The following is a 23,662-nucleotide window of genomic DNA, read 5'->3' on the forward strand; positions in this document are numbered from 1 at the left end:
TTAATATTGCCAACTTGCAATACGTGCCTTAATAATCATACAATCATAACTTTTATGCTCCCACTATCGTGATGATTATTATAAACATAACAATTATGCTCCCACTAGCTTCGACATGTATTCAGAAATAGCTAAACTTCCAGAAAAACAATACTTATTGAATTTCTTAAGTCCATGTTTCTAATACTTAATGCTTTGATAATCTTTTATCAAGGCTTCTTGAACTTATACACCTTTGCCTTAGATAGTTCATATGTGTGTCTAAATACTTAAGACTAATTGCCAAACCTCACAATTCAAATTATGGAAAGGGATACCGTAACCATAATTGAATTCGAGAATGCAATTTTACAATCACTATCTTCTTAAAATCTTTCTTATTGAAAGCATTTCCTCACAATCATTTTCATGAAGGAGGAAATCTTATGACACTTAGATTTAAACGGTGTATTTGTTCCTATCCATGTGAATTTGTTAAAACCAAAGTTTACGATAAATTCAAACTCATATGGATCTAACTTTCTTAATCTCGATTTCTTGCCTTATGGTAGCACAGCTGCCCACCACGTCTTCCAAGTAGTTAAGCAGCTCACCTTTTCTTATTAATGTACTTTCCATTGATCAAGGTCCTTGCCTTTTATGCATTCAAGTGAGAACTCATAGGACTCACATGCATAATTAACTCAATTGGAACGACACAGAAACAAAATAATGTCAACACGATATGTTGTAAACCTCAACTCGTGTGCTAGTGATGATCGATAAGGTCTATTTGATTTGTTCTTGAAACCTTTCAAGACCAATAAGACTCCCACTGACTCCTTGACATATAAGATTCTCTTGTCAAAACATTTCTTGACAAACAAATATTCAAGAGTTAGTGTAGCTTTTATCAAAACTCTTCATAAATTGGTCCTAGTTGGTCTTTGTTTTATCCAAGACATCACAACTTTCCACATTTGATGAATGTTATAAACCTTCTTAATACTTTTCCACTCAATGTCACAATCTTAACTCTAAGACTTGTTTTGGAACGAAGCATGATTGACTTCTTGATTTAACCATTTCTTCAATTCGTGATTCCTCTTCTTAGACATACAATTGTACTAAGACTCACTTAGAGGATCAATTGAGATATGGTTCTTAATCATTAAGACCTATCATATAGCATAAAAGCTACTCTCCCTTCTTCTCAGAATGGAGAAACTTTTATCTTTCTGCCTTCTTGATTCTTCTTATTCGTTTTGCTATTGATTTAAACCTTTTCAATCAATTCATAATTACACTTAATCTTGTAAGTATAATCACATTTACTAAAATTTTAGTAAAACGTGACGAATATCTTTGTTACTCTTATGATGGACTTGATCAACACGCAACTTTGTGTGCTCGATCTCCTAGTCCTTCACTTGACACTTTGTCAATGAATTAGTCTAATTTCCAAATATGAAATTTCTCATTCATCATGCAACCAAGTTGCATGATTCCAAGTTTCTGTCCAATTGAAACTTGGACGATGAGAAACTCTCCCTATTTGGTAAACTCTCGACTTTTCCACAAACAACATAATTAAGAATTAACTCCATTATTACTAACAATAGAAACATTTTAACATCAATTTTCATACACGCCATTGCAAGGATAAATAAATAAAATTTAAAATCAAAATTTATTTTATTGCGGAAAAATTTGTCCTTACAATGCAATTCATTGAAAACTATGCTAATACATTTTTCTTAGCAATCTTATTCTAACTCCAAGTAGTAGCTCAATAATCTAATCTTCAAGAAATGCGATCGAATTCCATTCCTTCACGGTTAGATTCTGCTCACTTCTTCCCTTAAGCTTCCTTTCTTTTCTTCGATCCTACAAAACATCAATTGCAATCTTATCACATTATGTATTAAGAATCTAGAATAGAAGCTTAAAAGAGTTAGTTAATGGATTTTACCTATATTAGAGCCATACGTTTCATATCTTAGATCTCTTAGGTAAATGGGGCAGCTTCGTCTCCAATGCCCTTTCTCTTAGCAATAAAAGCAAATTGACTCTTTTGGAACATGACATGGAACTACTTTAGACATTGCCTTTCTCCTATGATCAAACCTTTCGATCATAGCATGTCTTTCGTTGCCATCGTCTATATCCATAAAGGTCTTGAAGGCAGATTCACCAATTAACTTTGCTTTTCTATTGCGCCAAACCATTGCAGATTCAGCATCAATAAGCATATAGGTGAGATCTATAAGGGTCACGTCGCGGTTCATCATATAGTACTCTCTTACGAACTCACTATATGAGTTTGGAAGTGACTGAAGAACACAATCAACAGCCATTTCCTCACAAACAACAGATCCCAACATTCTTAACCTATAAATGTGTGACTTCATCCTTAGGACGTGTGCACACACCGACTTTCCTTCTTTATGTTTACTTACCAAAAGGGCTTGAGTGGTCTTGAACTTTTCAAGCCTTCGAACTTGTGGGTTAGGGAGAATAATTGGAGGAGGTGGAGGAAATGAAGCATGATTTCTTGTTCCTCGATCGAATCGTGGAATATCATCTTCATGTGGAAAGCTTGTTCCACGGGATTTGGGAAGACCATAGTTGTCGAACTTTGACATCTACAAAACGGGAGAAAACAAATTCAAGTTAGTTGATTAATTGAGTCCTTATTAAATCACCCAAATGAGATACTAAGGCTAGGACCCAACACAATATTCTACAACTTGGGAGAGGGATGCCGTAACCCAAATTGCAGAACATTTGAAGGTAAGTGAATGATGATTCACTAATTTCCACCATGAAAAACGAAAAGGAAATTTAAGTTTTAAATCTATGAAAACTCCTAGATCCTTTGAGATTCATTGAACATTTCAATGACATGTATAAATCTCGATATGCCCCTCTTGTTTGTGACTGGGATGCCGAGGATCACAAAGCGGGTGTGAATGACCATGCAAACTTACATGGTGCCCTCACATGTTACAGTCACCTATTCCATGTGCCGGTAAACCACACACGTTCCACCGAACTATGACAAACATTGAGTCACCCTTTGCTACCTTTGCTTAGAACCATTTAGTGTGCCGGTAAACCACACACGCTCCACTAACGTCTTCGCAAGGGCACAAAGTGTAATTTCATGGAATTGCATCAATTCACTTTTGCCTAAGTAACTAAGATTGGGAATTTTATGAAAACATTTAGTTACTTTTGTACTTCATTATACTTATAATGGAAGGTTTTGTCCTATCCTACCCGTTCGGCTAACGGCCCTCCACTAGTCAAGAGTGCGGTGGGTAAGAGTGGATACCCATTCAATCGCCATTTTATAGGCAATTTCCTTAAACACCCCTTATAGACCAGCTTCGTGAATGAGTCCTACTAACGGTAAGACTGACTTTTACTCATACATATATATAATGTTAGACTTTTAATGTTATATATAGTATAGGGTGTATTTTACACTTTTTAAAATAGTAGGTGGTCAAATTTAACGATTATACTTTTAATTCAATTAAATGTAAACCAAAACTTTTATGGATTTATTAAACCTCTTTTAATTATACACCTTAATTAATTAATAAAACAATAACGGTGTGATATGAACTTTTCAAAACAATACTAGGGTTTTAGAATTTAACATTCCTAAATTAAACTTTTAATCAACTTTTAAATTCCAAAACTTGAGGGCATGTTTTGAAACATTTCAAAAACTTAGGGTTTAGAATTTAAATATACATCAATATTAAACTATTAATCAAAATTTAAATTCCAAAACTTGAGGGCAGGTTTTGAAACCTTTTTCAAAACATTAGGGTTTCAACTATTTAAATTTCAAAACAACAAAACTTTTGAGGTCAAATTTAAACTATAAAACCTAAAGGTGAAAATGTGAAACTTTTCATAACACAAGGATCAAATAACAAATAATATAAATTAACAATTAATCACATAATTATCCATATTTGATTTATTTAATGATTTCTTTCAAAACAATTTATCAATTTAATCAAGATAATTAATCAATTATCACATACGGAAACAAATATTTTATTAATTGATAAATATCTTCAATTAGATCAAGAATATAGTCATATATATCAAAAAAATCGGATTTATATTGATCTAATATGATAAGGCAAGTATCTTCAAGCAAAAACAGCAAGAAATCTCGGTTTTCCCTCTCACTGACCAGCCGACTCGTCGAGTCAGGCATGGACTCGTCGAGTTCATCATGAACTCGGCGAGTTCATCTAAAAAAACTCGATGAGTTCTGACCCCAGAAGCACAAAAATCAAATTTTTTCAACATACAAAGCATCAATAAAATAGAAACCAATCTAGGCTCTGATACCACTGATGGGTTTTGGTCCTAAGAACATCCTATGTGCTCATACAAACCCTAATGCTTGGATCTAGGTTTCTCTATTTTTACATGCAAATTATCCAAGACTATAAACCCTAATTCTAGCATTCAAGTAATCATATTAACATGAGAATAGGTTTAAGATGTTACCTTGATTGTTATGTAGCAATAACAATCCCAAATCTCCTTGTATTGACTTTGGAAGGCTTAGAGTCACAAGTGTCACTCCTCTAATGGTTCACAAACACCATAAGCAAGAGGATGAAGAGGAGAGAGGATGGAGGTTGCCCTAAAATGTGTGAAACCCTAGGAGAAGTGTTAGCCATGTATTTGGTCATAAGGGATCTCTTTATATAGGAGGCAATTAGGGTTATCTAACAAGGAAACCCTAATTTGGATGCTTAAGCCCTAAGCAACCCATGGAGCCCTTTCCTTAAGGCCTTGGACGATTTCATATGGGCTTCCCCATAGAATTTGTCCACCTTATAATAAAAGGCAATCCATGGCCCAAATTGAAATTATCTTATAATTACAATTCGAGTCCCTTAAGTTTAATTAATCTCTTTTAGTCACAAAACTAATTACTAATTAATTATTGACTAATATTAATTAAACAATATTATTTCTCCTTTAATATATTATTCTCATAATATATTAATAAATCATATTTAATCCTTTCTCTCCATAATTCATCCTATCAAGTTGCTTTGGTGAAGGCAACCCAAAAGGACCATGCACCATCGGGTCAAATACATACCAAAATAGTTATGGACTTAGACACTAATCCAAGAGGTTTCAGTCTAAACCCTAATGGACAGCTTAGCCACCAAGCAGCCCAAGGAACCTTCTGGAATAAGGCCTTAGACGAAAATATGATGGATCCCCATCATAATTTCGTTCCCCCTTAGTCCATTAGGTTCTCCAGCCCAAAACTCAACTAGCATACATTTGATAGTTTATACCCCTTTATTTAATTAATCTCTTTTAGTCACCAAATTAATTCCTAATTAATTTATGACCAATACTAATTAAATAAATATGATTTCTCCTTTAATATATTATTCTTATAATATATTGATAAACCATAATATTCTCTCTCTCTCCTTAAATTACCTTGTCAAGTTGCTTTAGAGAAGGCAACCCAAAAGGACCATGCACAACCGGGTCAAGTACATACCAAATATAGTTACGGGCTTAGACACTATTCCAACAAATACCATACTGAACAATGACCCATATGTCATTCATGGGTGATACCATCACACCATAAGCAACTACCATATATATTTACATGACCTGCATGTCTTTTATATATAAATTTTTGTTTAAACCTAAAAGCATAAAGATGTATAGTTTAAACTAAAATTATACACTGAACACCTCGTTAATCTATTTTATTTCTTGATGTTAGCTAGATGTATATACGATATGTATCAATCTGGAACTACTTTAATAAATTTGAATTACTAAATATTTAGCGGTAATTAGCACAGTTCAAAATTTTCTTTAGCGGAGCTTCAAATTATTTCGCAATTCCTTTCTCTCTAACCTACACATGATTACAGTGCATATTAGGGTAAGTTTACTGATTAGAAATAGGGTTTACATTTTTCGTGATCATCTCCGGTGGTTAATTGATCAAAATCTTTGTTCATTATATGTTTGTGCACTGACTTTGGCGATATAGGTTGTCACACAACTAAAATTTATTTTTATTTAATTTACTATTATCATGATGATTGTTTCTTGTTCTCTGATCATCTTCATGTATATTATCATCTTAAATTACAAGTAAATTGGTTTTAATTGTATTCAATAGTTTGCATGCGTAGTAATGCCTTCATATATAATTTATTTTTATTGTTTGTTTCTCTCTTCTCATTAGTAGTTTGTCATCTTTAATACGTTGGTATTGACTACAATTTTTTTGTTAATTTTTAAGCAAGAAAGATGTCAAACTCGAAAGCTAAAGGAGTATCCGGTGTGAAGCCAACTAAATTCATTGCACCACAGGTTATGAAACTCAACAAGATTTCAGCTGCAAAATTCATAAACAGACAATTACAAGATGAAGAAATCGACTTCCCAATACCAAGAACCACATCTAAAGCACCTATAAAATCTACCAACAAAACCCCAGTACCTAAATCATTAACATCAACCATGACTACCACTTCCTCGGAATCACTTACAACATCCACACCGTCCTTAGAAAATACATCTAAAACTTCAGAAACTGGAACAATACAATACTCAACACCTATATCAATAACCAAAACTTCAGCACCTACATCATCTAAACCATCCTCAACACCGACACTCACTACCACAACCTCAAAACCTACATCTACACTACCATCCTACACAACTATAGTAACTACCACACCCTCCTTAAGTAAAGGAACTACCACATCCTCAACATATACATCTATCCATAACTTACCCCAGAATATACCCCATCAACAACACCTATCCCAGAAACTAGCCCATCACCAAAACAACCAACCATGAATGGATCTATAGTGGAAAGTGTAGAAAGTGAAAATAATTCCTCTAAAGATTGTGGACCTGATGGACGTTTAACTGTTCATTTTTGGAAAAAAAAAATGTGAGCTACCAATCAAATCTTAATTACAACTTTTTCTATGTATAAACTTTTGGTTTAGACGTACATATCAATTCATAACTTAACACATCACATGATTACTTGCAGGCTAATGCCACCAGGCCCTTGTGCACACTTTATTAGTCAGTCCTTTAAATAAAGAGTAGGTCCAAAAGGGTACGCTTGGGGAAAAGTAAGCAAAGAAATGTGCGAATTATATTGGGAGGAGTTTCAGGTATATACTATATGTGATAAATTGTTGTTTGGTAAACATTTACACTTAAACTTATGTTTATATTGTTAATGTGTAGAAAAAATGTTGTTGGGGTGAAACAATAGACTCGCTGGTGAGGCAAGCCTTGTCAAGGAAAGCGTCAAAAAGTTATGGTCAATATCTGTTCAACATGTGGAGCCCAAAAAGAAACAATCATGGCTTTAAACCAGATCATATTCCACAGGAAGTCTTGAACTCCTGGAAATTAAAATGGAATACAGAAGAATACAAGCTAAAATCTGAGCAGAACAAGAAAATAGGTGTAATGGTGTGGCTGATGGAGTAGCAAAACCTACACATAACGCTGGATCCGCAAGTCGATCATTTGAAGATAGCTTCTGATTTAGTAATTTTTTAAATGGTACATTGTATCAATGTTTATATATGTTTATTTGTATATTTGACATTTTATATGGTATTTATGCAAAAGAGGAAATTAGGACTTGATCCACCCCATAGTGAATTGCTCCTGTATCCATACACGAAGAATCACGATGGAGTTACTTTTACAAATGAAAAAGATGTACAAATTCATGTAATATTCATTTTAGTGTAAAACTTTTATATTGTAGCTAGTCCATAATATCATTCATAAATTTAATATCTTTTAACTTATATTATTTTTATTTTGTAGGCAGCGTATACAAAAAAACGAGACGAGTTGGAAGCTGAAGGTGTTGAATTTGAGGGGGACAAGCTATTTTATGTTGTTGTTGGTGAAGAGATTTAAAACCTTTAATCTATGAAGATCGATTAGATCTTGAACAAGTATATAAATATAAAACAGTAAGAACGCAATAATAAGAACAAGACAAGATAGAATCAAACGAGTCGAATGATTAAACAGAATCCTCAGAAGAGCTCGATTAAGAACATCAACTGTAGAGGATTAGAAGGTTACAAGAACAATTAAAGAAACCTGCAATCTATCGTTATGCTCTAGAGTTATCGCTAAAATCTTTTCTATCGTTAACCTAATATGCATGCAAGCATATGCTTATATATTAAACATAAAAGGCTCACGGTTGGACAGGCCCAAACCGGAATACAAAATTAAATAAACTATCGAGTCCAAAAGACGCAACATTAAAATAATCTTCAGCCCAACAATCTCCCCCTTTGCGTCAATTTGGAGCGAGACCTTCACTTGTTACTTGGGCCAGTAGCTGAAGCAGGTACCTTCTTCTTCACGGTGTTAAACAGACATTTGGTGATGGAGAGAATGGTCTGTCTAAACCGGATGTAACACTGGATCATATCGTTGAAGTACTTGATGTCATCAGCCGAATTCTCTTTACACCGTTTGATAATTGATAACACATGCTCCAAACAAGCTGTGGTGTAAAGGTGTTTGTCAGCTAAAGCGAAGAGACATTTATGTCCTTCCGCTCTAGTGAACATAACCGAGTTGCGTCTCGGATCAATCTTGCCCATTTGCATTTGGTTGAGATCACTGGCCGATCCCACAGGAGCTATCTTCGGTTTCTTCTTGAAGACTGTGGCGACCTCCTGATCCATTAGGGCAACCTCCATGATGTAGCAGGCTAACATCCTTTTGACATGGTCTATAATAGGACCATATTCGGTTTCATCAGTCAAAAGGATATTGTACAGGACAATCCAATCATGAGGATTTAGATTCGGTAGATGCGCCAGGGAGATAAGATGAGTAGTTCTTGCAGATCCCCGAATGAGCTTGAACCGAACGTTTGTAAATCTCCCTTCGGCATAAGGCTTCAGCACCCGAACGTTTACAATCTTCTGGGCGCTCCAAGTAAGGTATTGAGGACGAGCAGCCGCCAGATAGAAGTCAATGAGCTCCCTATCAAGCTCAGCATTCGGATGAGGGACTTCAAAGATGTTAGAGAAGGAGTGGAAGATGAACGCCTTTCGAGTCAGCGGCATGTCAAACTGCGAGTCGACAGTATTGTTGCAGTCGAATGATATAACCGGCTCGAGCCATAGTATGCTGGGAGTTTCTATGGCCTCTTTGATCATTCTCTCCCGAGTCCATGCAGGGAAGAGAGTCTTCCTACTCTCAAGGAGATCGTGGGCTTCCTTTTGCTTGCGTTCGGCTTCTTCAGCCTCTCACGCCACACGACTGGCATCATCATCAGCATTGCGACTGTTCTTTCGTTTTAACATGTCAGCAATGGTCTCCTTGTCTTCATCTTCATCTTCATCCTCAGCTAAGTTTTTGCCTTTGTTCTTCACACCCGAACCCGAAGCATGACCAGTCGGAGGTGGTTCGGTTGTGTGAGTAGCTTTGGAGGAAGGAGGTGGTTTCGATCTAGTCTTCTCATCTCCCCCTTGTTTCGGAATGGACACGAAACTCGGTAGGCCTTCGATTATGCTAAGAAGGTCCATGGCCGGAGAGAGCTTTTCAGCGAGGGTTCGCCTCACCGAATGGTTTAGAATGGGATCGTGTGCTTCGAGGATGTTGGATAATGCTGCGTGGACATCCGAAACACACGTTTTGATCACCTCCCTTTCGGATCGAAGAGCTTCCAGTTGTTGTTGAGAGTTGGAAAGTTGCGTGCTCTTGACCTTGAGGGCGGTTGTTTTACTCGCCAGAACGTCCATCAAAGAATTCTCGGCGGCGAGATCCTCCTGCAACTTAGCGAGGCGCGCATCGATGGAGGCACGAAGGGCCGAGTTGTCGTCGCTTATGTTTTGGCGTAGGGTAGCGAACGAAGTCAACTCCGTTGAGACGAACTTGGCCAATTGCTGAACAATCGGTTCCAAAGTTGTCTTGGTGGCGTCGGCGCTTTCCTGCAAGGACTTCAGCAGGACAGAAGCATCGGAGAATAGTTTATCGACTTTTTCGGTCGCTACCTCACAGGCTCTGGTGGAGGCATCAATCGCAGCAGTTGCTGAGGCTACCGAATCATGTTGAGCCCTGGAGAAGGCGTCAACAATTTTCTGAAGAGCAACTTCAGAGAGAGAGGACTGCTGGTTGGAAGAGGAGGCGAGAAGTAGGTCAACCTTCTCATTGAGCTCTTTAAGATGCTTCTTTGTCACTGGAGCATCATCCTCCTCATCACTCTGAACTTGAAACGGACTATAGTAGACCGAATCAAAGTTCATGTGTTCACCACCAAGGTAAGGGTTTTCGCCATCAGAGGCATTTTCTGGAGATGGAGGGGGTGGTGAAGCTGGGGGTGTTGTTGGTTTGGTAGGTTCAGGTTGAGTGGGTGTGGGGTTAAATTTGGGTGGTGGTTGAGTATGGGTAGGTTCGGTTGTATGGGTTTCGGTTTGAGGTGGTTCGGTTACAGGTGGGGTTTCGGTAACTGGTGGTGTTTCGGTTGCGGTTGTGAAAATGGGTGGTGGTATAGGAAAAGAGGTTGGGGGAATAGTGGGGTTTATGGTCGGAATGGAAGTAGGAATGGTTGGAGGAGGGGAAGGAACTGGGGAATTATGAAGTTCCATTTCTGGGGTAGGGGATCGAGGTGGTGTGTTGCCTCGTTGAGGAGATTCGTCTCCTTGAGAGCCTTCAGAATCTGAACTCCCTCCCTCAGAATCGCTTGAAGAAGAGGGAATAACAAGCTTGCGCTTCGGTTGTGTCTTCCTCCTCTTCGGCTGTAGGGACTGTGCAGCCTTTGTTTGTTTCCTCTTTTTGGGAGAAGGACCCTTTGGAGCTTTGGTCGCTTGCTTCCCTTTTTCAGCCTTTTTGCCCCTATTCGTCGGTTTGTCAGCATCATGGATAGACCTGAGCATATCCGGTGTCAGTTCCCTAGGACCAGTTGGCCTAAACTCCTTGATCGTCCGAATCAATCGGCTGTCAGAGGGCACGTCTGCATACATTGTCTCCGGGATGGAGCCAATCATCTGAGACGATGATCTTCTTGGTATGAAACGTACCAACAGAAGACATCGATGCACCGTCAGCAGTGGGAATGTCAAACTTGTCCATCGCCCATTTTGTAATCAAGATCCAGAACCGGGCCAACAACACCTCAGAGTGTCGGGATGATGAAGAGAGGCTCTGGATGAGCTGTTGCCATAGGACCAACCCATAGTCCAGGTTAATCCCGTTGTAGACCGCGTACATGATCGACAGGAAGAGGCGACTAGCACCGTCGGATCCTGAGCTCCGTTCCGACAGGCCCTTGAAAAGAACTGTAAATAAGCCGTTCCACTGTGGCAGCAGGCAGGACTTTTTGAATTTTGCGACTGAGGTGAGAACCTCCGTGTACCCCATGTTGTAAAACATGTTATACAGAAACCCAAACGGAATCGTCTCCGGGTTTATTCTCGATGGGTCAACAGCAAACCCAAGCATGGTGCAGAAACGTGGGCGAGAAACGGAAGTCTTGTGTTCTGCAATTTCGAAGAATACCCGGTCGACTGCCTTGTCGTAATAAGCAGTCGCGTAAACCTGCGATAGGGCCACCATTGGCACAGATTCGATCCTTGAGAGAGCTGGAGCAAGTTGGGAGTACTTCAAGCACTCAATAATCGGCGACATGTAGGAGTCGTACGCCAGTGGGTTAAGGTCAATAACCAGACATTGCTGTGGACGGATGGGGAGGATTTGTGAAGTAGCATGGACGGAAGAAGATTCAGCCATTGTTGAAGGTTTGGAGAAGATGATGAACAGGAGAGCTGTTTGGGAGTATTTGTTCTTTGGAAATTTCGGAGGAAGTAAAAAGGTTAATGAGATTGTAAACGGGCTTTTATAGTAAGGGATTGGAGAGAGAAAGATCGTTTCATATCTTCTATGGAAATACGAAAAGTTTTCCTCAGTGACAGATGGATGACAGTTGAGGCGTGCGATGATCACGTAGGAGAGAGAGTGTCAGATTCCTAGGATCACGCCGCCCAACAAGCGCCGTTTCAGAGAGAAAACCGTTCCAATTCCACACGCGCCTTTAATTACCAAAATGATGACGCTTGGATGTCGCACACGCGTCCACAATGTCAGTAAAAGCAGGGCCGTTTCAAATTCACACGCGCCCCTTTTTACTGTCCTTTGAATTTCAATCCCTTTAACTCCCGCCGAGTCAGCATCCTTCCATCTTATCCTTTTAAACGGCATCTTTTGAATTGAATACCCACGTGGATTGTTTTTGACCACAGCTTCATAATTAACCACCAAGTAATAATACAGCCTGTAAATAATTAGTAACGGAATTTTGGAAAATCAAGGATTTTCGTGCAAAGAGTGTAAAAGAAAAAGAAATAAAGCGACTCTTTTAAGGATATTCTGTGATGTCAATAATGACACGAAACTGATGATCCCGGGCACGAATCTCTTCCTTCAAGGTCAAGAGAGACCTTAAAGTGTTAATGTGGATTCCCGTTGAATTACGATCAAACACTTATTAATAAATGTTGAAAGACGTCTTTTAATTAGGCTAAATAAGGGTGGCTTTCGCTTTGATTCAGCAATTCTAATCTTGAAATAAGAAAGGAAGTGAACAAAGTACTTGTGAGACCGGTGTAGTCTGTTGAACAAGTAGGAAGAAATTTTGATTTTAAAGTGGCTTGGATAAAAATAAAATCTCAAAAAAAAATAAAAACTAGATCCCAAGGGAAGAAATGTTATGGTTTTTTAACAATTTCATAGGAATCACGCAAAAGAGAATTTGAGATTTCATGAGGGTACATTTGTCAATTCTTTGGTGAAAGCTTGAGCAAATTGATTGATCACCGTCAATTCTTTGGTGTTGAATTTTGGGTTTCACTCAGCTCGTAGTGACACGAAACTAAGATCATAAACACAGATGTTGTGTAACCATAAACCTCAGTGGTAATTTCTGAGAGTCTCAAGGGTTACGATGATGAAACGAATGTAATGGAGAAATGTAATGGAGATGGTGTAAGAAAACATAGTACCTCTGCTGCGAAAATAAGGACAAAGCAGGAAACTCTTAACTCATGTGAGAAGAGAGTGAGGTAGCTCACGATTAGAATAAATGTGTTAGCCTTATTGGGAAGACAAAGTTTGTGTATACCAGGTCATGAAGGCTATTATTCAAAATCTTATGAGGCTTGGGACGCATACAACAGCATGCTTCTAGGGACACTTAAGTAATTCATCAATTATATCCCCATAAACAAACAAACACACAAGAAAAAGTAAAAGAGAAAAATATTTTTGGTGTTTTTGAGATTTTATAAAAAAAAATTAAATAAAAGAAGTTAAAAAAAAATAAGTAAGAAAAAAATAAGACTTAAAAAAAACTTTGGAAAAAAAATATGAAAAACCGAACCCGAACGTTCGGTTGGTTTCGGTTGGGAGAAAGTTGAAAAACCGAACCCGAGCGTTCGGTTGGTCTCGGTTCCAGAAAATTTTGAAAAACCGAACCCGAGCGTTCGGTTGGTTTCGGTTCAGGAAAATTTTGAAAAACCGAACCCGAACCTTCGGTAGGTTTCGGTTTAACAAAATTTTGAAAAACCGAACCCGAACCTTCGGTAGGTTTCGGTTTTGGAAAATTTTAAGAAACCAAGGAGTTTAGACATGTAATCGGAAAATACTTTTAACACAAAGAAAAACAATTTTGTACAAGAAATATACAACAGAGAAAAACTACCTTTGAAGTGATGAGCGAGTCAGATGGTTTAACCGAACCCGAACGTTCGGTTGGTTTCGCTTCTTACGATTGAGGTGAAGAGGTAGTGTGAGGTACTGACTCTGATTCCATCATACCTAGCCCTTGCAATATTTTGTTGAAAGATGCTCCAGGAAGAGCTTTGGTAAAGACATCAGCCAGTTGATCAGTGGTTCTTACGAAGTGAACTTCGACATTTCCATCTTCCACGTGATCTTTGATGAAGTGATACCTCAGTGCTATGTGTTTGGTTTTAAAGTGTTGCACTAGGTTATGACAGATCCTAATTGCACTTTCAGAGTCACAATATAGTGGGATCTTCTTCATATTGAGTCCATAGTCTCGAAGTTGACTCTGGATCCAAATCACTTGTGATGTGCAGGATGCAGCGGCAATGTATTCCGCTTCAGCAGTAGACAACGACACACACGTTTGTTTCTTGGATTGCCAGCTGACCAACTTCCCGTCAAGGAATTGACAGCCACCAGTTGTGCTTTTTCTGTCGAGTCCACATCCTCCAAGGTCAGCATCAGAATAGGCTTGAACGAAGAAGCCTGAGTTGGATGGATACCATAGACCTAAGGAGGTGGTTCGCTTGAGATAGCGTAAGATGTTCTTCACTGCCAGCATGTGAGGTTCGCGAGGGTTTGCCTGAAATCGAGCACAATAACACATAGAAAACATGATATCAGGCCTGCTAGCAGTAAGATACATTAGTGAGCCTATCATTTGACGATAGAGCGTGATATCGACAGCCGGTTTGTCTAAAGAAGGGGTAAGCTTGGTGCCGAATGCCATTGGGACTTTGACTTTGGAGTCTCCCATCATGCCAAACTTTGCTAGGAGAGTCTTCGTGTAAGCTTCCTGATTGATAAAGATGCCTTCGGGTCCCTGTCTTATATTTAGACCAAGGAAAAAGTTAATAGGACCCATTGAGCTCATTTCAAACTTAGTCTCCATCAACTTTCTGAATTCAGCTGTTAAGCTGGGATTCGTGGAGCCAAAGATGATGTCATCGACATAAATTTGAACTATCATAAGGTGGTTACCTTCTTTTTTGCGAAAGAAGGTTGGGTCAACCGAACCTTGTTTGAATTTAGACATCTTTAAAAATTTAGTTAGCGTTTCATACCAGGCCCTCGAAGCTTGTTTGAGTCCGTACACAGCTTTATCCAGAATATAGCAATGGTTTGGATACTTTTCGTTCACGAACCCAAGAGATTGCTCCACATACACAGTTTCTTCAAGTTCTCCATTGAGAAATGCACACTTGACGTCCATTTGGAAAACTTCAAAGTTTTTGTGAGCAGCATAAGCCAGAAATATTCTAACAGATTCTAGCCTAGCTACTGGAGCGAACGTCTCTTCATAATCTATTCCTTCCTCCTGACAGTATCCCTTTACAACCAGACGAGCCTTGTTCCTTATTAGATTACCTTCCTTGTCCATTTTGTTCCTGAAGACCCATTTGAGACCAACAACTGAAGCATCTGGTGGAGTTGGAATGAGGCGCCAGACTTTGTTCCTTTCAAATTCATTCAGTTCGTCTTGCATTGCTTGAACCCAATCAGAGTGATCGAGGGCAGTGTTAACTGTCTTCGGTTCAACTTTTGATACCAATGAGTTAAACATACAAAACTCAACCTTTGAAAATAAGGATGTCTGTTTTTCCTTTAATTGTGATCGGGTCAGAACCTTTTCAGATACATCACCAACTACTTGAGAGATAGGATGATCTCTGGTCCATTTGGTAAGAGGAGGGTAATTCGGATCAAAGGTTGGATCTAGTTCAGCATTGATCATTTCTTCTGGCTCAGATTGGCTATCATAATCAAACGTCATATCATCATGCTCCCCCTCAATTGATGAGCTTTGAGTAACTTGAGGTTCAGGGGTTTCTTGTGGTGCTGGACTTTCAGGCGTGGAAGCACCTTCGGTTGCAGAGACACCTTCGGTTGGTGAAGGGCCTTCGGTTGAAGTTGTAGAACTTGGCTCCCCCTGGACTTGTGAGCTTGGCTCCCTCTCAACATTTGAGCTTGGCTCCCCCTCGACTAAAGCTTCGTTGGATGGAGGGTCATTAGCAGTTGATTCCCCTTCATTCATTCTCCTGGCAGCTTCATCGACAATTTGCTGCATGTGGTCGACCTTGTTGTCTGCTGTACCTGCTTCTGAGAGAGAAGCCTTTTATGGTTCGTCAAAGAGCTCCATAAATTTATCGTATAAGTTAGCGATCGAGACTGTGACTTGCCCAGTTTGAGGAAAGATGTCCCCAACGATGTCTTCTTTGGCTTGTAGCTTTTTGACATAGCCATCGTCAAAGGTCACGTAGTATGTCTCCTCAATTTTTCTCGAACGCTTGTTTAGGACTCTGTATGCCTTGGATGTGAGCGAGTATCCCAGAAAAATTCCCTCGTCGGCTTTCACGTCGAACTTGTTGCGGTGTTCTTTAGAATTAAAGATGAAACACCTTGAGCCGAACACGTGGAAAAATTTCACATTAGGCTTTCTGTTATTGAGAATCTCGTATGGAGTGAGCGTGAATCGCTTGTTGAGATACGACCTGTTCTGTGTAAAACAAGCAGCAGAAATAGCATCAGCCCAAAAATAAAGAGGTAAGGAAGCAAAACTTAGCATAGTTCGGGCAGCTTCACACAGAGATCGGTTTCGTCTTTCGACAATTCCGTTCTGCTGTGGTGTGTAAGGAGCTGAGAAGTTATGACTAATTCCCTTTTCTGCAAGAAACTCTTCAAACTCCATGTTCTTGAATTCAAGACCATTGTCGCTCCTGATGTTGCGAACAACCTTCTTGAGCTGTACTTCAATCTACTTGATGAACAATTTCAGCTTTTGAGTCGCTTCTGATTTGAGCTTTAGAAAGAACACCCATGTAAATCTTGAAAAGTCATCAACAATAACAAGAATGTACTTGCTACCACTGATGCTTTCGATAGATGAAGGACCACACAAATCGATATGAAGTAATTCGAGTGGTTCAACAACTTTTGTGTTGATTATAGATGGGTGACTTTGACGACTCTGTTTCCCCATTTCGCATGCAGCACACAGATGATCTCTGTCAAACTTGAGCAATGGAAGACCCCTAACATGACCTCCAGTGACAAGTCGGTTGATATCTTTAAAATTGAGATGAGAGAGTCTTCGGTGCCACAACCAGCTTTCGTCAGATTGAGCTTTTGATAACAGGCATATAGCTGGGTTTCCTTTGATGGGTTTAAGGTTCAGAGGAAACATTTCACCCTTTCGCTCTGACTTGAGAATCACCTTCTTTGTCTTTTTCTCAATAATTTCAGAACCTTCATCATCGAATGAGACTTTTAGACCTGTACCTCCAACAAGCTGAGATACACTGATGAGGTTGTGTTGGAGTCCTTCCACATAGGCAACCTTCCTTATAGTAAAGTCACCATTTGTTATCATCCCGTATCCCTTTATGGTGCTGAAAGAATTATTTCCAAACTTGACGTTGCCACCATTTGCAAGAGATCTGTATTCCCTGAGCTCCTCTTTCCTCCCTGTCATGTGACATGAGCAGCCACTATCAATGTACCATTCTTCGTCGAACTGCTCGTCACTTATAACCTGCAAAAATTAAGCAGATCTAGGAACCCAAAGTTTCTTGGGTCCACGTGAGCTTTTCATGGGAACAGGAACAGTAAGAGAGATGTCAACTAGATATGTTCGTTTTATTAGTGTTGTTTCATCTTTCTTTTTAATGGTAAATACTTTTATCTTATTAGGATTGGATGTGTTCGGTTTGGACTCTGGTATAGGTTCATTGACCTTCTGTTTGCCCTTTTGTTCAGCGGATGGATGAGATTTTTGAGAACGAACAGAATTAGCTTTATAACAAGATGGAGATGAATTGGTGGAAGTAGAAGAATTAGAAGAAGTAGAAGAAGTTGGTTTAGTAGAAGAATTGGAAGTAGTAGAAGAAGTGGGTTTAGATGGAGAGGACTTCTTGGCTGCAGACTCTAGGTGATTCTTTTGCTCTTGATCATTGGAGGGACTAACCTTAGAGTTTTGATCTCTTTTGACTTCAGGACCGAACTTTTGCTTTCAGTTGGAATCGTCTTGTGAACCGAACCTTGGCTTTCGGTTGAAGTCCTTCTCGGAACCGAACCTTTGCTTTCGGTTGGTATTTTCTTGTGAACCGAACCTTGGCTTTCGGTTGATGTGACTTTCAGACTTTTCGACAGGATTGTTTTAATACTTCAGATTCTTGTCTTGATGTCAGAAGTATGCATTCTGGGATTGCCAGAATTGTCTCCTTTCAGAGAGATTCTTCCTGTATCTTTGGTTCCTTTCTCTCTTCTTATTCCTCATCTGCTTTGGTTGATGATGAACATTGGCTTTCGTTTTCGGTTTCTCCTTGGCTGGTTCCTTTTGAACTGAAGGAATTTTACTTTGAGCCGAGGGTGTAGAGGGAATGTCTGAAGGAGTTTCACTTTGAGTTGAGGGAATGTCTTCTTTTGCTGATCTTTCATCCTCCTGAGGAATATCTTTTGTACCACTAGTGCTTGGCTCATTGAAATTATCCGGCTTATTCAAGGGTTCAGGTATGTATCTTCCTTTACTCATCCAGGAGGTTGTTTCAGATAAGCCAACGGTTTCGTTTGCATTATCTATTGGAGCTTCCCAGAAGTACTCATCACAACCATCAGCATTGTCTTCGTTTACAATAGCTGTGAGTTCAGCTGTTTGATGTTCGGTTACTCCAGTCACTTTGTATACTTGATTCGGAGTGGTCCTGACCTTCTGATACACAACTGCTTTTTCTGCTAAGATCGGGGACTTTTGTTGGGACAATCGAGCGAACTCCACATAATTTTCAGAAATAAGATTTTTGTGGTTTTCAGGTTCGCTTTTAACAAATTCTGAGCAGTCAACCGTGTCCTCTACAGAAATTTCACTCATGTTGTCGTCCTCGTTAAGCTCAGATGCATTTTCAACATCAATTTTGTTTTCTGAGCTTACGTTGGCGTTTAAAGAGTCAAATTTTTGTATGGTTTCGGTTCTCAGTTTAAGTCTATCATTTTCATCCAAAAGATTTTTGAGCATGTCCTTGTGGTCCTTGGATTTAATGAAGGACTCAATTTTGTCCAGTCCATACATGTAGGTCGGATTGACATCATCAGACGATATCACACTCTCACAATTGTAGGCTTCGGCATCAATTTCATCCTCCTTAAACTCAAGGAAGGGCAAAATCATGCGATGGATCTTTTGGCCTATTTCACAGTCTAGGTAAAGCTGAGTAATATTAGAATATAGACGTTTTGCAATTAAACAAAAAACATTCCGCTGTTTTAACAATTTTAAATTATCTCTTTGCAAATAAATGTTTTCGTCTTTAACTTTAACTAATTCAGACTTCTTCAACTCGATCCACATTCTCCGCTCCTCACTTTTCGACGCCACCCTGCTTAATTGATCAGTTAGGTTAGAATTGGTGACTCGAGTTTGAGTTAAGCTACTATCTAGATGAGAAATTCTTGTATTAACATTTTTTAGTTCTTTCTCATATGAGGATGGTGGTACTTTAGATGAAATAAAAACCGATTGTACCTTCTTTATCAGTTCGTCGAGCTCATTGAACTGCTGGCTGAGTGGTTTGGCCGCAAAGCACATGTCCTCCTGCACCTTCGGTCCATCGCTTCCACCATCGGTGTTGTATCCCCTCATTTGAGATACGTCAGACACCATGAAGCATCTTCCTCCACTGCTCTCCTCCTTTGCCACATAAGCCTTTCCATGGGAAGGCTTCCTTACTTCATCGTCTTCTGAGTCGGTAGACCAAACTTCAGTGCTACCGAACTCGTCATCAGCAACCGAACCCTGCACAATAAGAGCATTAATAGAAGGGTTAGCGGTAGACTTCTTCTTTCTCAACTCATCCAGCCTCTTCTGCAACACAGCTTCCTCATCCTTTCCATCATCCTTTTCAGCCATCTTCTTAAGCACACAGTCTTTAGCATAGTGGTTTTTCCCACCACAGTAGTAACAGCTTACTCCGGAATCACCATCCACCATCTGTTCCTTCTTGGGCTCCTCAACCTTCGGTTCATTGTTCACCTTTTCTGAGCTGTAACTCCCCTGCCAGTTTCGGTTTTTATTGCTGGGGAATCTCTTCTTTATGAACCTCTTGGGATTGGACACCATCATGGCGTAATCCTCAGTCGTGAGGTCATACTCCTCCAAGTTGAGGTCTTCATCCTCCATCACAGCTTTACTTTTTGATAGGAGGGCCAACGAACCAAGGCTAGAAACAACATTCTTCTCTTGCACCACAATCTTCTCTTGGGACTTTAGAATACCCACCAGTTTCGCCAAGGAGTATGATTTAAACTGCTCATGGGCTTTGACTGTGGAAACCACTGCTCTCCATTCAGACCTTAGTCCATTTAAGAAAGTAACCTTCTGCTCGATAAGCTTCCTTTCAATATCGTGTTTGATCATCTTGCTGAGAAGATGATTGAAGCGATCGAACGTCTGAGTCACCGTTTCTTCGGCTCCTTGCCTGAATTCTCCAAACTCAGATAAGAGCAAGGTTTGGATAGAATGTTCAAGATCTTCGTCTGTAGAATACAGTTCGCGAAGTCTATCCCAAACTTCCTTCGCTGTCGTGCATGAGCTGACCAACCTAAAGGTGTCGGATTGAAGGACGAATCTGATTAACCTTAACGCCTTGATATTGCACTGGAATTTGTCCTTCTCGTCTTGTGCAATATCCTTAACATCCTTCAGCAGATCATTGTACTCCTTTTGTGTCTTAATAATCCTGGACGTTGCAGAATGAGAAAACGGTCCATTAATGATGGCTTCCCATATGAGGTATCCATTATCCTCAGATCCGATCACGTAGTCTTCGAAGTGATGCGCCCATACTTCATAGTCATGGGTGTATAAGATTGGAATCTTTGTCGTCAAACCAATGCTGTTGGAAATATTAATTGGATTTGATTACGTCTCGTCCATTATGATCGAAAAAACATGTTCAAAGATCAGACTTGTAATAAAGCAGATTAGGGCAAAACAATAAATATCAAGATACGTCAATAATGAGATGACGGCTCAATAAATATCGATAGTTGCGGAAAAACCCTAATGGAAATCTTTTTCACAGAAAAGATGTGTATCGATTACACAGCCTCCTGCTCTGATACCAATTGAAGAGATTTAAAACCTTTAATCTATGAAGATCGATTAGATCTTGAACAAGTATATAAATATAAAACAGTAAGAACGCAATAATAAGAACAAGACAAGATAGAATCAAACGAGTCGAATGATTAAACAGAATCCTCAGAAGAGCTCGATTAAGAACATCAACTGTAGAGGATTAGAAGGTTACAAGAACAATTAAAGAAACCTGCAATCTATCGTTATGCTCTAGAGTTATCGCTAAAATCTTTTCTGTCGTTAACCTAATATGCATGCAAGCATATGCTTATATATTAAACATAAAAGGCTCACGGTTGGACAGGCCCAAACCGGAATACAAAATTAAACAAACTATCGAGTCCAAAAGACGCAACATTAAAATAATCTTCAGCCCGAAAGTTGGTGGTCATGATAAAAAAGAAGACTTTATGGATTAGGCTCTTTTGCAAAGGCGGTTCCCAAAAGGAACGATAAAACAGATGTATCTTATATTCCAGAAAAAATGATGAAATAGAAGAAATGAGGGAACTTGTTGCTAAAGAAAAACAGCAAAACGAAGAGCTTAAAGAAATGATGAACGCCCAACAAGAAGAAAACAACGCAAGGGTCAAGCATCTTGAAAAACAACTTCAAACGGCATTAGATCTTATTAATGTCTTTACAAAACAACAACAGTAGTAGCTTGATATATGTTTATTGTAGAGTATTTATTTTAGATTAACAACTTTCTTTATTCCATGTAATAAATAATTATTGTATTATTTTATGATATAATGGTTTTGCTTTTTTTTTTTTTTGTTATTTTTGTTTTTCATATATTACTACAAAATAATTTGGATATAATTTATAAATCAATTATCCATCCGTCCATATGGAATCTGGTATATAATATACACCATGAAAATTGCTAGGGATTCATGACCATAGAATTTGCTAGTAAGTCATCAAAAGGAATTTGCTAGGGATTCAACACGACGAAATTTGCTACAGAATCACCACCATGGAATTTACTAGGGAATGACCACCACGGAATTTGCTAGGGATTCACCACCACGAAATTTGCTAGGGAATGACCACCACGGAATTTGCTAGGGAATCGCCACCACAAAATTTACTAGGGAATAACCACCATGGAATTTACTAGGGATTCATCACCACGGAAGTTGCTAGGGAATCACCACCACTGAATTTGTGATGGAATAACTACCACAGATTGTGTGACAGAATCCTACTATGGAATACACGACAGAATACCATCTACCAAGGATTTCATTCCGTTTTCACATTTGTGACGGAAGTATCGTATCCGTTGCAAACCCTTGCTACGACGTTTTTAGGGATGGAAATGGGCCATTGCAAATTCCATAGCAAATCATCTTTTGGAACGGAATTTTAGCTCATCGCAACGGATTCCTTCCGTAGCAAAATCGTGTTTTTTTTGTAGTGTTGTAGATCCAAAATCTTTTACTCATTTGCAAACATTTTGAGGTAAAAAGCTCTCACCGTGATGGCCTTTGGTGTTAGGTCTAGCTTATGGTTTATTTTTTGCACTTCTGGAGACTTTTGAGTTAATGGTGAGCTTTTGATTTACTACAGAAACTATGGATGCTATATCATAGCTCCATTTGTCCCCATGCCTATAAAAATGTCAACTTTATGGAATATATTTGTCCATGCAAGCCTTAAGACCTTTATTAAGCTCTTTTTGAGCTTTTGAGTCCCTTTAAGCCATGCATGAGTACAAAGTCGCCAACTTTATGTGTTAAGACATCACTTAGGGTCAAGATAACTGTTTAGATGCTTTTGTCTTAATCGTTAAGGGTTTATTTTGGATTTTTGGGCCTCTGATGAGTACGATGGGCATACGTGGGAAGTACGTTGGGCGTAATGTATAGACAGCTTGTACATTATGCTTTGAGGGTAAGTACGTCGGGCGTACTCCCCAGTAATTCAATTTTTTTCCTTTTAAGGTTTGGCCCTTCTAGGGCCATTGGATTTCTGACTTTGGGCCATGGATACTCTAAGAGTTTTTCTTGGAATTAGGTCCATGATGGTTTTTGGGCCCAACTTGGAAGATAGGTCACATTGGTCCATATTGGGCATTAGGATGCCTTTTACAAAATTGGGCATTTGAGCAAATGGAATGGGCTTGGGTTTAGGCCAAGTAAGGAAAGGGTAATGTTAACGTTACCATGAACGACCATATTAAATGTAACGAAAACCATAACAGAGACGTTATCATTCCAGAACCTTAGCCAAGACCCAGTCTTGGCCTAAGTGAGCCAGCACTGGGATGACAGTTCACTTTCCTCCACGAGAAAAGAATATTCCCCATGATCTTCTCATTCAATCACGACCAATTAGGACATGACAAGAAGCATAAGTGACACCCAGAACTGACATCACTAGGCAGTTAGTTAACGTGGGCGTGAACCTCCCAGTCAGAGGAGGCCACGTCTCATACCCATTGGACGAGGTCCCCGCCTCAAGGAAGGGACCCATCTTCTCTCTTACGAATATTACCCTAAAATTACCTCTCTTAGAAAACTAACTTGATCGTCGGAGTGACATCCCAGGAGAACACTCGGACGTCCTTTAACGATTCTTCTGTGTTGTGTTCTCAGGAAATACCACATACAACACATATTAGCCACACGAGGCTATAACTATGTTTGA

The sequence above is a fragment of the Lactuca serriola genome, chromosome 2 (assembly GCF_051521515.1).
Source record: "Lactuca serriola cultivar US96UC23 chromosome 2, Lser_US96UC23_V15, whole genome shotgun sequence".
Lineage (NCBI taxonomy): Eukaryota > Viridiplantae > Streptophyta > Magnoliopsida > Asterales > Asteraceae > Lactuca > Lactuca serriola.